Here is a 10,000-nt window from a genome sequence, read left to right as displayed (position 1 = left end):
TACATGCCAGTTAAACACCGACGGGCGGTGAACCAACAGCGTGGGACACAAATCCAACTACGAGCTTTTTAACCGCAACAACTTTAATATACGCTATTGGAGCTGGAATTACCGCGGCTGCTGGCACCAGACTTGCCCTCCAATAGATACTCGTTAAAGGATTTAAAGTGTACTCATTCCGATTACGGGGCCTCGGATGAGTCCCGTATCGTTATTTTTCGTCACTACCTCCCCGTGCCGGGAGTGGGTAATTTGCGCGCCTGCTGCCTTCCTTGGATGTGGTAGCCGTTTCTCAGGCTCCCTCTCCGGAATCGAACCCTGATTCCCCGTTACCCGTTACAACCATGGTAGGCGCAGAACCTACCATCGACAGTTGATAAGGCAGACATTTGAAAGATGCGTCGCCGGTACGAGGACCGTGCGATCAGCCCAAAGTTATTCAGAGTCACCAAGGCAAACGGACCGGACGAGCCGACCGATTGGTTTTGATCTAATAAAAGCGTCCCTTCCATCTCTGGTCGGGACTCTGTTGTTTTTTTTTTTTTTTTTTTTTTTTTAAAAAAAAAAAAAAAAAAAATCTTTATTAACCATCAAATAATAATTATACATACAACCCACCTCCTTACTTGATTAGTGGGTCTTATTTGCTACTGTTAATTACAATTGCAGCTAATTCTATTTTATATTTAGTTGTGAGCTACAGCTAGGTTAATTTTAATTTAAATGGGCAGTTATTTAGTTTATGCTAATCTCTAAGTTTTTGACTAACCTACATTCTACTTCCTGCAGCGTCACAGGTGTGTCAGCAATGTACAAACCTACTATATTTGCCTTGCCCATCGAGCTAATCCCGATGGGCGTGCCCCTGACACTGGGCTGGCCAGGTTGTAAGTCGCTGCAGGATTCTAAAATCTAAGTTCCTAATCTAATTCCTACTAACTAATTCTAAATCTACGTCATCTTCAGTGTATTGTCAATTTCGGGTTTTTGTCATATTCCCCACCCCCCCTAATCCAGCGCGTGGCGGATTCCAGACTAAAAGTCGGCCTATCCCCGCGCAGGCGGAATGGGAGTAGGGAGCAATGGTCATGATCGATGCTATTTAATCTTGTTCCCTCATGTATTCCCTTAACACCTTTTGTGATACCTCGTTGGCAAGCTTATTTATAATATGGAAGGTGTCCTCCTGTCTTATTAGGTTATAGGTGTCATGATTAGGTAATTGGTCCCGTAATGTAGAGGCAACATCATTGAAGAGGGGGCACTCGTAAATCACATGATCGGGAGTGCCCTCCGGTTCACCACATTCACACGCAGGTGTGGCCCTTTTCCCAAACCGGCATAGGTATGCCGGGTAGGGTCCATGTCCAGTGAGAAAATGGATTAGCCCCCTGGTAGGTTCAAAGTGTTTCATTTTGAGCCGTTCCCTAATACTTGGTATCAAGTCATGTGTCCTCCTCCCTGTTTCATCCATATCCCAAAGTTCTTGCCATAATTCTACTCCTCTTTGCCGAATTTCTCCCTTGTCCCTTGCCCTAACTCCTAAGATCTCCTCTATTTTTGTTATATTTTCCTTTTTGATCCAGAACCATGCAGCTTGCTCCCTAATTTTAATGTCCAGGGGGCAAAGCCCCATTAGGACTAGTAGTGCTCCCCCTGGTGTTGTTCTATAAGCACCTACCGATCTCAAAATCATGCTCCTTTGAACCCTTCTCACTGTCATGGCGGGCACCACCCTCGTGAGCCTGTGTGCCCAGATTCCCGAACCGTAACCAACTATCGATGTTAATATACTGTTGTGGTAGAGTTTGATCAGGTGTGATGGAAGGTGAAACCTTCTGTGTCCTATTGATATGAGGTTATTTAGCGTTTGTAATGCTTTCTGGGTTACGGTTTCAATGTGCTTTCCAAAGTTCCACCTCTCATCAATGATGATGCCTAAATATCGTGCGTCACGTCTCCGAAGAACCGGCGAGCGGTTTATTCTTACAGTTGGGTTGCGGATTAGTTGTCCCTTCAATAGTAAGTAGGTGGACTTGCTTGGTGACACCGTCATTTTGGTGTTTTGGCACCATAGTTGTAATTTGTTTAAAGCACTCTCTATTTTAGGTTCGATGTCTTCGCGGCTACGGCCGCCGACCAGCAGGAGGAGGTCATCCGCATAGGCTATCACCTCTAGCACTTCTTCACTTTGTTGTAGTGTGTCTAATAAGGGCTCCATGTGGATGTCCCAAAATAGGGGCCCTAACACGGAACCCTGAGGACATCCTTTAGTTATAGCTTTTCCAATTCTCTTGCTAGAGGATGATAACCAGACCTCCCGTTCCTCACAATAGCTCCTCAGACAACCATATAGCGGCCCTGGACACTCCTTCTCCCGCAGGCAGGAGAAGAGCGAAGGCCACCACAGGTTGTCGAAGGCGCCACTGATGTCAACCATAATGCCCACCACATACTTGTGTGGGGTAGAGCCACAGACCTCAGCAGCCAGGGCGATCGCATCAGATGTTGATCGTCCAGGCCTGAAGCCGAATTGTCTGTCACTCACCCCACGCAGCATTCTATGTGCAGCCAGTCTGTCAGCAAGTAGCTTTTCTAATATTTTTCCTAGTATATTGATTAGACAAATTGGTCTATAAGATTTTACGTTTGTTGGATCTTTGTCTGGTCCTTTCCGGATGATGACCACGTTTGCAGACTTCCACACCCTTGGAATTTTCTGCTGTACCAGACACTCATTATATAAGTGAGTGAGTGGTGCAGTTAGCTGGGGAGCTAGGAACTGCACCACCTCAGCTACAATGCCATCTGGCCCGGGAGCTTTGCCTCTTTTAAGTGATTTTATGTGGGCAGCCACCTCTTCCTCCGAGAAAGGGTAGACTGCCGTATTGTTAATGTATTCATTTAGAGTGTCTTGTCTTAGTTGTTGTTGCTGTACAGATTCTCCATCCGCGCTATCGTCAGGCAGCAGGGACCGGAGGAGGACCTCAGCAGTTTCCTGCCAAGATTCCGTCATCCTGTCCCCATGCCTGACTGTTGTTAATTCCAGAGGAGAGCGGATCTTTTCTCGTACTAATTTATACGGTGTACCCCAGGGGTCCAATGCCAATTGGCTCTGGACGAAATTCTCCCAGCTTTGTATCCTAACAGCCTGGAGTTCTTTCTGAAATCGAAGTTTAGCTTCCCGATACTGCATCAGCCATCTCTGCCTTTCTGGCCAGACAGCACTGCGCTGGTAATACCTTCTCAGCCTTCTAACAGACCGGCGCATATTCTCTAATTCGGGCGACCATGGTGATGGAGAGGCTGCAATGGCCTTCCTCCTGGTTGGTACGGCAGCTTTCACCGCACTGGTTATAGCGTTAGTCAGTTCATTCGCTCGGTCGTTTACGTCAATGTCAAGGTCTACTTCACCTTCCGGCAAGGCAGGAATGACGCACTCCCTGGCTAGTCGTTCCCAATCAGCCCTTCTGTAATTAAACTGCATCTCCCACCCCGTGGCCCAGCAAGATCCCCTTCCACCTACAATGAACGTAATTAAATTATGATCGCTCGTAGTAGCGTTTTCTTCCACTTTCCACTCTTGTATCATATTAATTGCATTGGGGGTGGCAAAGGTTATATCAATATTCGTACCCGGTCCTCCTCCCGCCGCATAGGTTGGAGGATTACCAGGTTGATTGGCTATTACTAGCTGTGATGCCATAATAAAGTCCTCTACTTTCTCTCCATTGGTGTCCCTTGTGCCGCTGTGCCACAGGGGGGATTTTGCATTTATGTCAGCCGTGATTATCATCCTTCGTCCCCGCAACGCCGTGGTTACTGTTGTCAGATGGTCGAGATGCGTTTCAATGTTATCTCCGTACTGAAAGTACATGTTGATCAATACGATCGATTCACGGGGAGATAACAGCTCCACGACGTTGCAGTGACTATTGGTGTACTGTGATAAGGTGGTCACTTTCAGGGCTTTGTTTGTAATAATTATTGTCGCTTTTGGATTATCTCCTTGGCTGATTATCTGCCATGTGGCGGCTGTAAATGTAATCTTTCCGTCCAGGGAGTACGGCTCCTGTAGACAGAGCACATCTAGCCTCCTCTCCTCCACTTCCCTTCGCAGCTCCTGCATTACAAGTCGACTGTTGTGTGTGTTAAGTTGGCCAATAGTGATTTTCGTCATCTATGGAAAGTATGTATGTATGTGATCGTCCGGCCAAGTCTTATTCCAGTCATACGTGATTCGTCCATTAGCCAAAACTGACTGTTCGTAAATGTCGTTTAAGTCAAACTTTTCTCCACGTCTCTCGAAAAACTTTCTTGAGTAAATCTCGCAGGGCTCCGAAGTCAGTGGGGAGATTCACTGACTTAAGCTGTATTCTATCTACAGCCTCCATTACCGAGAAGGTGACTCTTCTTCCATATTCATGCCCTACACGGACCACATGTCGTAAGGCAGTGGTCAAGGTAGCCGGCTGCTCCAATCTCGCCAACTGCATGGTGAATTCTAAGTTAGGATAGATCCGAACCGGATCTATTGGTGGTAGTTTAACCACTGGGGTTTCTAAAGAGCTTGTTATTGTGCTCTCTTGCACAGGCTTTTCTATTTTCTGATTACTTTCTTTTGCTGAGACCTCAGGCCCAGGATGCCTTTGCCGGTGCAGATGTTTAATCGGCTTCACTTCCCTGCTAAGAGAGGAGGGAGTATCCATAGGAATAGTTTCTGTCTGAAAACATTTATCTATTTTTGGTGGATCTGTCTGAAAACATTTATCTATTTTTGGTGGATCTGTCTGGATGTTTTTATCAGCTGTTTCTGGTGGATTTGTTTGGATGCTTTTATCGACTGTTTCAGGTATTTGGTCCCTTAAGAAGGATTTTATAAATTCTTTGAATTTACTTGCCCTAATGGCATCCCTCCTCCTCTTGCTGGGGGATTTCCTCTTTGGCATCCTGTTCTGTTTAGCGTCCTCAGCCATAATCAGTTCGAGATATAAGTCTTTGCTCTAACATGCGATATGTAGGGCAATTCCGTCCTGAGGCTCCGCAGCTTTTCTTCCCTCGTCTTTTACAAGGAATGCATACGCTTGCAGCTTTGCATTCTTTACGTGTGTGACCATCTTCACCGCACCTGGAGCAGGCCGACCCCCTGGTACAATGCCTCAGAATATGGTCCAGGTCTCCACAATTGTGGCAACGAGGTACCACTAGGTAATCCCTAATATTGATGGCATGGAAGCCAATGTATAGTCTGCCCATTGTCATGATTTGCTTCCACATTGGTGCAGTTACCTCTGCGACGTGATGGACAACATCACGATCACGAGGTCCCGTTTTAAATCTTAACTTGAAAGAGTCCTTGAATTCATTTTCAGCCATTTGATCAAAATTTTGGTCTTTTATGCTTTTGTACAATTCTTCATTCGTCATCGTCGATGGTACATCGTACAATATTACTAGTGGGTTTCTTTTTCTCGGTGGTTCACACTTGACCACCGAGTTAAGTTTGGGATTCTTTAACAATTTCTCCTTGTCTTCCTCTGTAGCTACCTCCACTATTACTGAATTCCTACTGGGTTTTACCTTGTTTATTCTGATTTTGTCTTTCGCCGGGTCAATACTTTTAGTTAGCAGTTCTTGTATCTTTTTAACACTGGTGTCCTGTCCCGGTAAAGTTCTTAGAAAGACCGCCGTGTCTGACCGCTTGGTCACTTTGGCGATCGTTTCTTTCGTGGTTGGCTTTGGTGGCGCTTGCGCAACCACCCCAGCCCAGGTTTTTGTCGGTTGCCTTCTCAGACGGTCGTTTTCTTTTTCCAACTCTTCTACGCGGCCTTCGAGCTTGGCGTGGGCTATGGCCCATGCAGCCAGCTCATTCTTAATAATGGACAGTGCCGCCTGACTTATTTTCCCATTCTTTATGTTCTGCTCCAAGAGCAGCGTGATACGTGCATGTCTTTGCGTCACTGTTTCGTCTTCTGCTAGTCCCGTCTCACCTTGAGGAGAGGGATCAAGCATCACAGATGCTCGCTTGAGCGCACTCGATTCACTCGTCTCAGGTGTAGCCATATTGATTAACGAGTGAAAATAAGGTGGGAGCCCGTCTCTTGCCCCGGACCGGCTCCTCTGGCATGGGGGGGGACTATTGCAGCTCGCCCACCGACCTCGCCCCTAGGTCAAGGGCACTCCAGAGCTGCAGGATTCAACGCGCCGTTGCCAGCGCACTGGTCCCCGTCGAAGGCCTCGTCATCGACGATTTCACTCGACGCTCCTCGGCAAGTGCACCCCGCACTCCGGAGAGGCGGATGCACCCCTCGCCCTTCGCCGCCTACTTGCCCGAGTTTCCACCTGAAGGCCAAGGACCCACTCCTACTCAGGTGGTGGGTCGGTCCCCCAGTCGTTCGGCGGTCTGGGCCCATCTAACCTGGCCCAGGCGATGTCACCACCACCTGGGTTTGGCAGAACACGCCCCGGTTACCCAGGGGCGCGGCGAAGCACCCTTGCCGACTCGCGCCGCGATCCCACGCCGACAAACGAGGTCGCCGGCATGCAGAGCACCTGCTGGTCTGTGCCCTGCGAACAGAAAGGGACTGGTGTTCGGTCCCTCGACACAGCTCCCCCTGTGCCACGCACCCTTCGCTTTCGCATCGGGTTGGGTCGCAGCTCTCCCTTTTGACGCAAGGCAGAATGCCAAGCTTGACGTCTGGCACCACGAGAAGGCGGAAAGAGCCACTTGGGAAGGAGAGGCTGTTTGAGACGCATCACTTCCCCAGTGAGGACTGCCGCGGCACGCTCGACGTAAAGCGATACGCTCCAGTACGAGCTTCCGTGCCTTACGGCGCGCCGGCAACGGGCAGGCCCGTACCGAAACGCGCCGTCAAGCGACTGACCTCACGCCAGACTCGGGACTCTGTTTGCATGTATTAGCTCTAGCTCCTTAGATCGTACCCACGTTACTTGGATAACTGTGGTAATTCTAGTGCTCTGTTTGCATGTATTAGCTCTAGAATTACCACAGTTATCCAAGTAACGTGGGTACGATCTAAGGAACCATAACTGATTTAATGAGCCATTCGCGGTTTCACCTTAATGCGGCTTGTACTGAGACATGCATGGCTTAATCTTTGAGACAAGCATATGACTACTGGCAGGATCAACCAGGGAGCTGCGTCAACTAGAGCTGAGCAGCCGGCCGCCCGGGAGTGTGTCCCAGGGGCCCGCGCGAACACGCAAGCGTCCGCTCAATTATTCTGCAAACAGGAGGAGGCTGAGCTCCCCTGCACAATACACCTCGAAACCCTCTCAGGTCCCGGCGGCGCGCAGCGCCGTCCTAAGTACTTGGTCGGGTTCGAGAGAGGCGCAATCGCCCGGAGTTAGGCGAGTAGACGCTTTAGGTGCGACCACCCGTGCTCCCAACTGAGCTTGCCGCTGCCGACAGAGGCCCGGGAGCGTGCTGTCGTGGCATTGCCGGCGGGAGACAACACGCGCCACCTACGGTGACCGGCAGCTCCAACGCCAGCGCCACAGAAGGGCAAAGGCCCCACGTGGGTGCCGAAGCGAACTCTCCCAGCACAGCGCACGTGCCAACACGTCCGCACAACTGCGATACAAACCACCAGCGAGAACCGCTGGGGCGACCGAGCAGCAGACGGCGTCGCGGCGCCGAGTGCCGGGCGGCGGCGCATCCTCAACGCACACAGTCCTCAGTCGGACCAGCACACTGCAGATGTCCACCGCGCTTCGCACCGGGCCCGCGAGGACCCACTTTGGCCGCCCGGCGCCGCGCGCAGGGTGCCCCGGCGCGCAGCTGCGCCGCCTGCCGCGTCCGTCGGCCGGCGCGCCTGCCACTGGGCGCCCCCACCAGCCGGCTGTAGCGCGTGCGCCCACGCACCGCGCGGCCAGCACGCCGGGCGGCCCCCCCTCACCGGCCGGGGACGGTCCCACCCAGCCACCGCCGCGTATCGCTTCACACACAGATTTGCCCTTACTGATTTACCTCCAGCAACAACAACCGCACCACAATGGGTTTACCAGTTGTTCATTTGCGTAACGTCACCAGCAAACGTAGACGTCCATCCCAGTTTGCAAATGCAACGATTATTGCATACCTGTCTGTTAGGTGTCACGACACACTACGTCTGCCCACATACACGCAACAAAATGTGCACGACTAGAGAACACGTGGGAGGTGGCCCCCTACGTATGCGATGTCCATTACGAGACCGACTGTCAACCAGCATCTGTACCATGTCGCAGATGTGGAACGCGGTGCACCATGCTATCACACTGTGTGAGAAGAGACGACTACGTTTGAATACACGCGCCACTACATCAACAGACGGCTCATGCTGATCGCCATCCAGGGCGTCCGTTACTCCCACACGTCTCTATGGCGTACCACACTGCAATGTAGCTGTTATGGGGAGACGGCACGTGGCTGAGTGCACAACATATGGACCGTATGGTTCGCTGTTGTTGGGCGCAGTCGTTGTACGGTCACACATGTGCCACAGCGTATCATTCAGTACATACGGACCTATGTGCAGTACAATGTGAGGGTTAAGCTTACGACATCAGCGGACAGTGGACACAGGCCGTACCACGACGTAGACTGAGCGCTTCGACATGCGAATGCCAGTGAACAGCTGCGAAGGGCATTGAACACGCAAGCACCTGAACGACCAGCGTGCGAAGGCAGGGGGGAGGGGGGGGGCGATGTACATCCTGCAGTCGTCCACATTACAGTGTACAGCGGGAGCATGTAAAAAGTAAGCAACACTTGCGAAGTGTTGAACATGAAACGATACACAAGAGGGTGGGCGGTGCGAGTAGCGAACTATATTCAGAGGGTTGTGGTTACACAACACTAGATTAATGTAACGTGTCATATGCCAATTACAGAGCAGGTTAAGGCACAACTTGGGTTAGGTTAAGGCACAACTTGGGTTAGGTTAAGGCACAACTTGGGTTAGGTTAAGGCACAACTTGGGTTAGGTTAAGGCACAACTTGGGTTAGGTTAAGGCACAACTTGGGTTAGGTTAAGGCACAACTTGGGTTAGGTTAAGGCACAACTTGGGTTAGGTTAAGGCACAACTTGGGTTAGGTTAAGGCACAACTTGGGTTAGGTTAAGGCACAACTTGGGTTAGGTTAAGGCACAACTTGGGTTAGGTTAAGGCACAACTTGGGTTAGGTTAAGGCACAACGTGGGTTAGGTTAAGGCACAACTTGGGTTAGGTTAAGGCACAACTTGGGTTAGGTTAAGGCACAACTTGGGTTAGGTTAAGGCACAACTTGGGTTAGGTTAAGGCACAACTTGGGTTAGGTTAAGGCACAAATTGCGTTACATTGCGGTACAAATTGCGTTACATTGCGGTACAAATTGCGTTACATTGCGGTACAAATTGCGTTACGAATTTGGTTAGGTTGAGGTGCAAAATGGGTTAGGTTGAGGTGCGAAATTGGTTAGGTTAAGGTGCGAAATGGGTTGGATTACAGTACACAACGTGGTAAGAGAGTGTGTTGGGGGGGGGGGCCGAGGTTCGTTGGTAGTGATCATTGTAAGTGAATGTCTGAGACAGCGTCAGTATGTCACAGCAGTTATGTCTCGTCAGGATGCGCTTATGCGCTTTTCGCTCGTGACTGGAGGCGCGCCGCGTCTGTGGTTGCGGCAAGGGAGCGGCAGACCTGTGTGATTCATTCCTGCCATTGTTTCTGTGCCGTAACAGGAGGCAGTGAGGTGGTGTTGGGTGCACTCCTGTGTAGGACATGTGTGGGTGTTGGTGGCTTATCTGAGCAATTGTGGATGTCGGACGGGTGGGATATTCTATTTTAGAATTGGACCCCCTGGTGTTGTTATCATAGTGTGGATGGTGTGCTGTGGCGGAGAGGTTGCACCGGACGTTGGTCCATGCTGGTGCTTACATATTGTATCTGTGTCTGTTACAGGCAGAGAGTAATGTGTGATAGAGTGTCTCGCTGAGGTGTGGTTCATATTCTGTGCACGG

This window comes from Schistocerca cancellata, chromosome 3, assembly GCF_023864275.1.
Source record: "Schistocerca cancellata isolate TAMUIC-IGC-003103 chromosome 3, iqSchCanc2.1, whole genome shotgun sequence".
Classification (NCBI taxonomy): domain Eukaryota; kingdom Metazoa; phylum Arthropoda; class Insecta; order Orthoptera; family Acrididae; genus Schistocerca; species Schistocerca cancellata.
The sequence above is the reverse complement of the archived record's forward strand: the minus strand, read 5'-3'. Positions refer to the sequence as shown.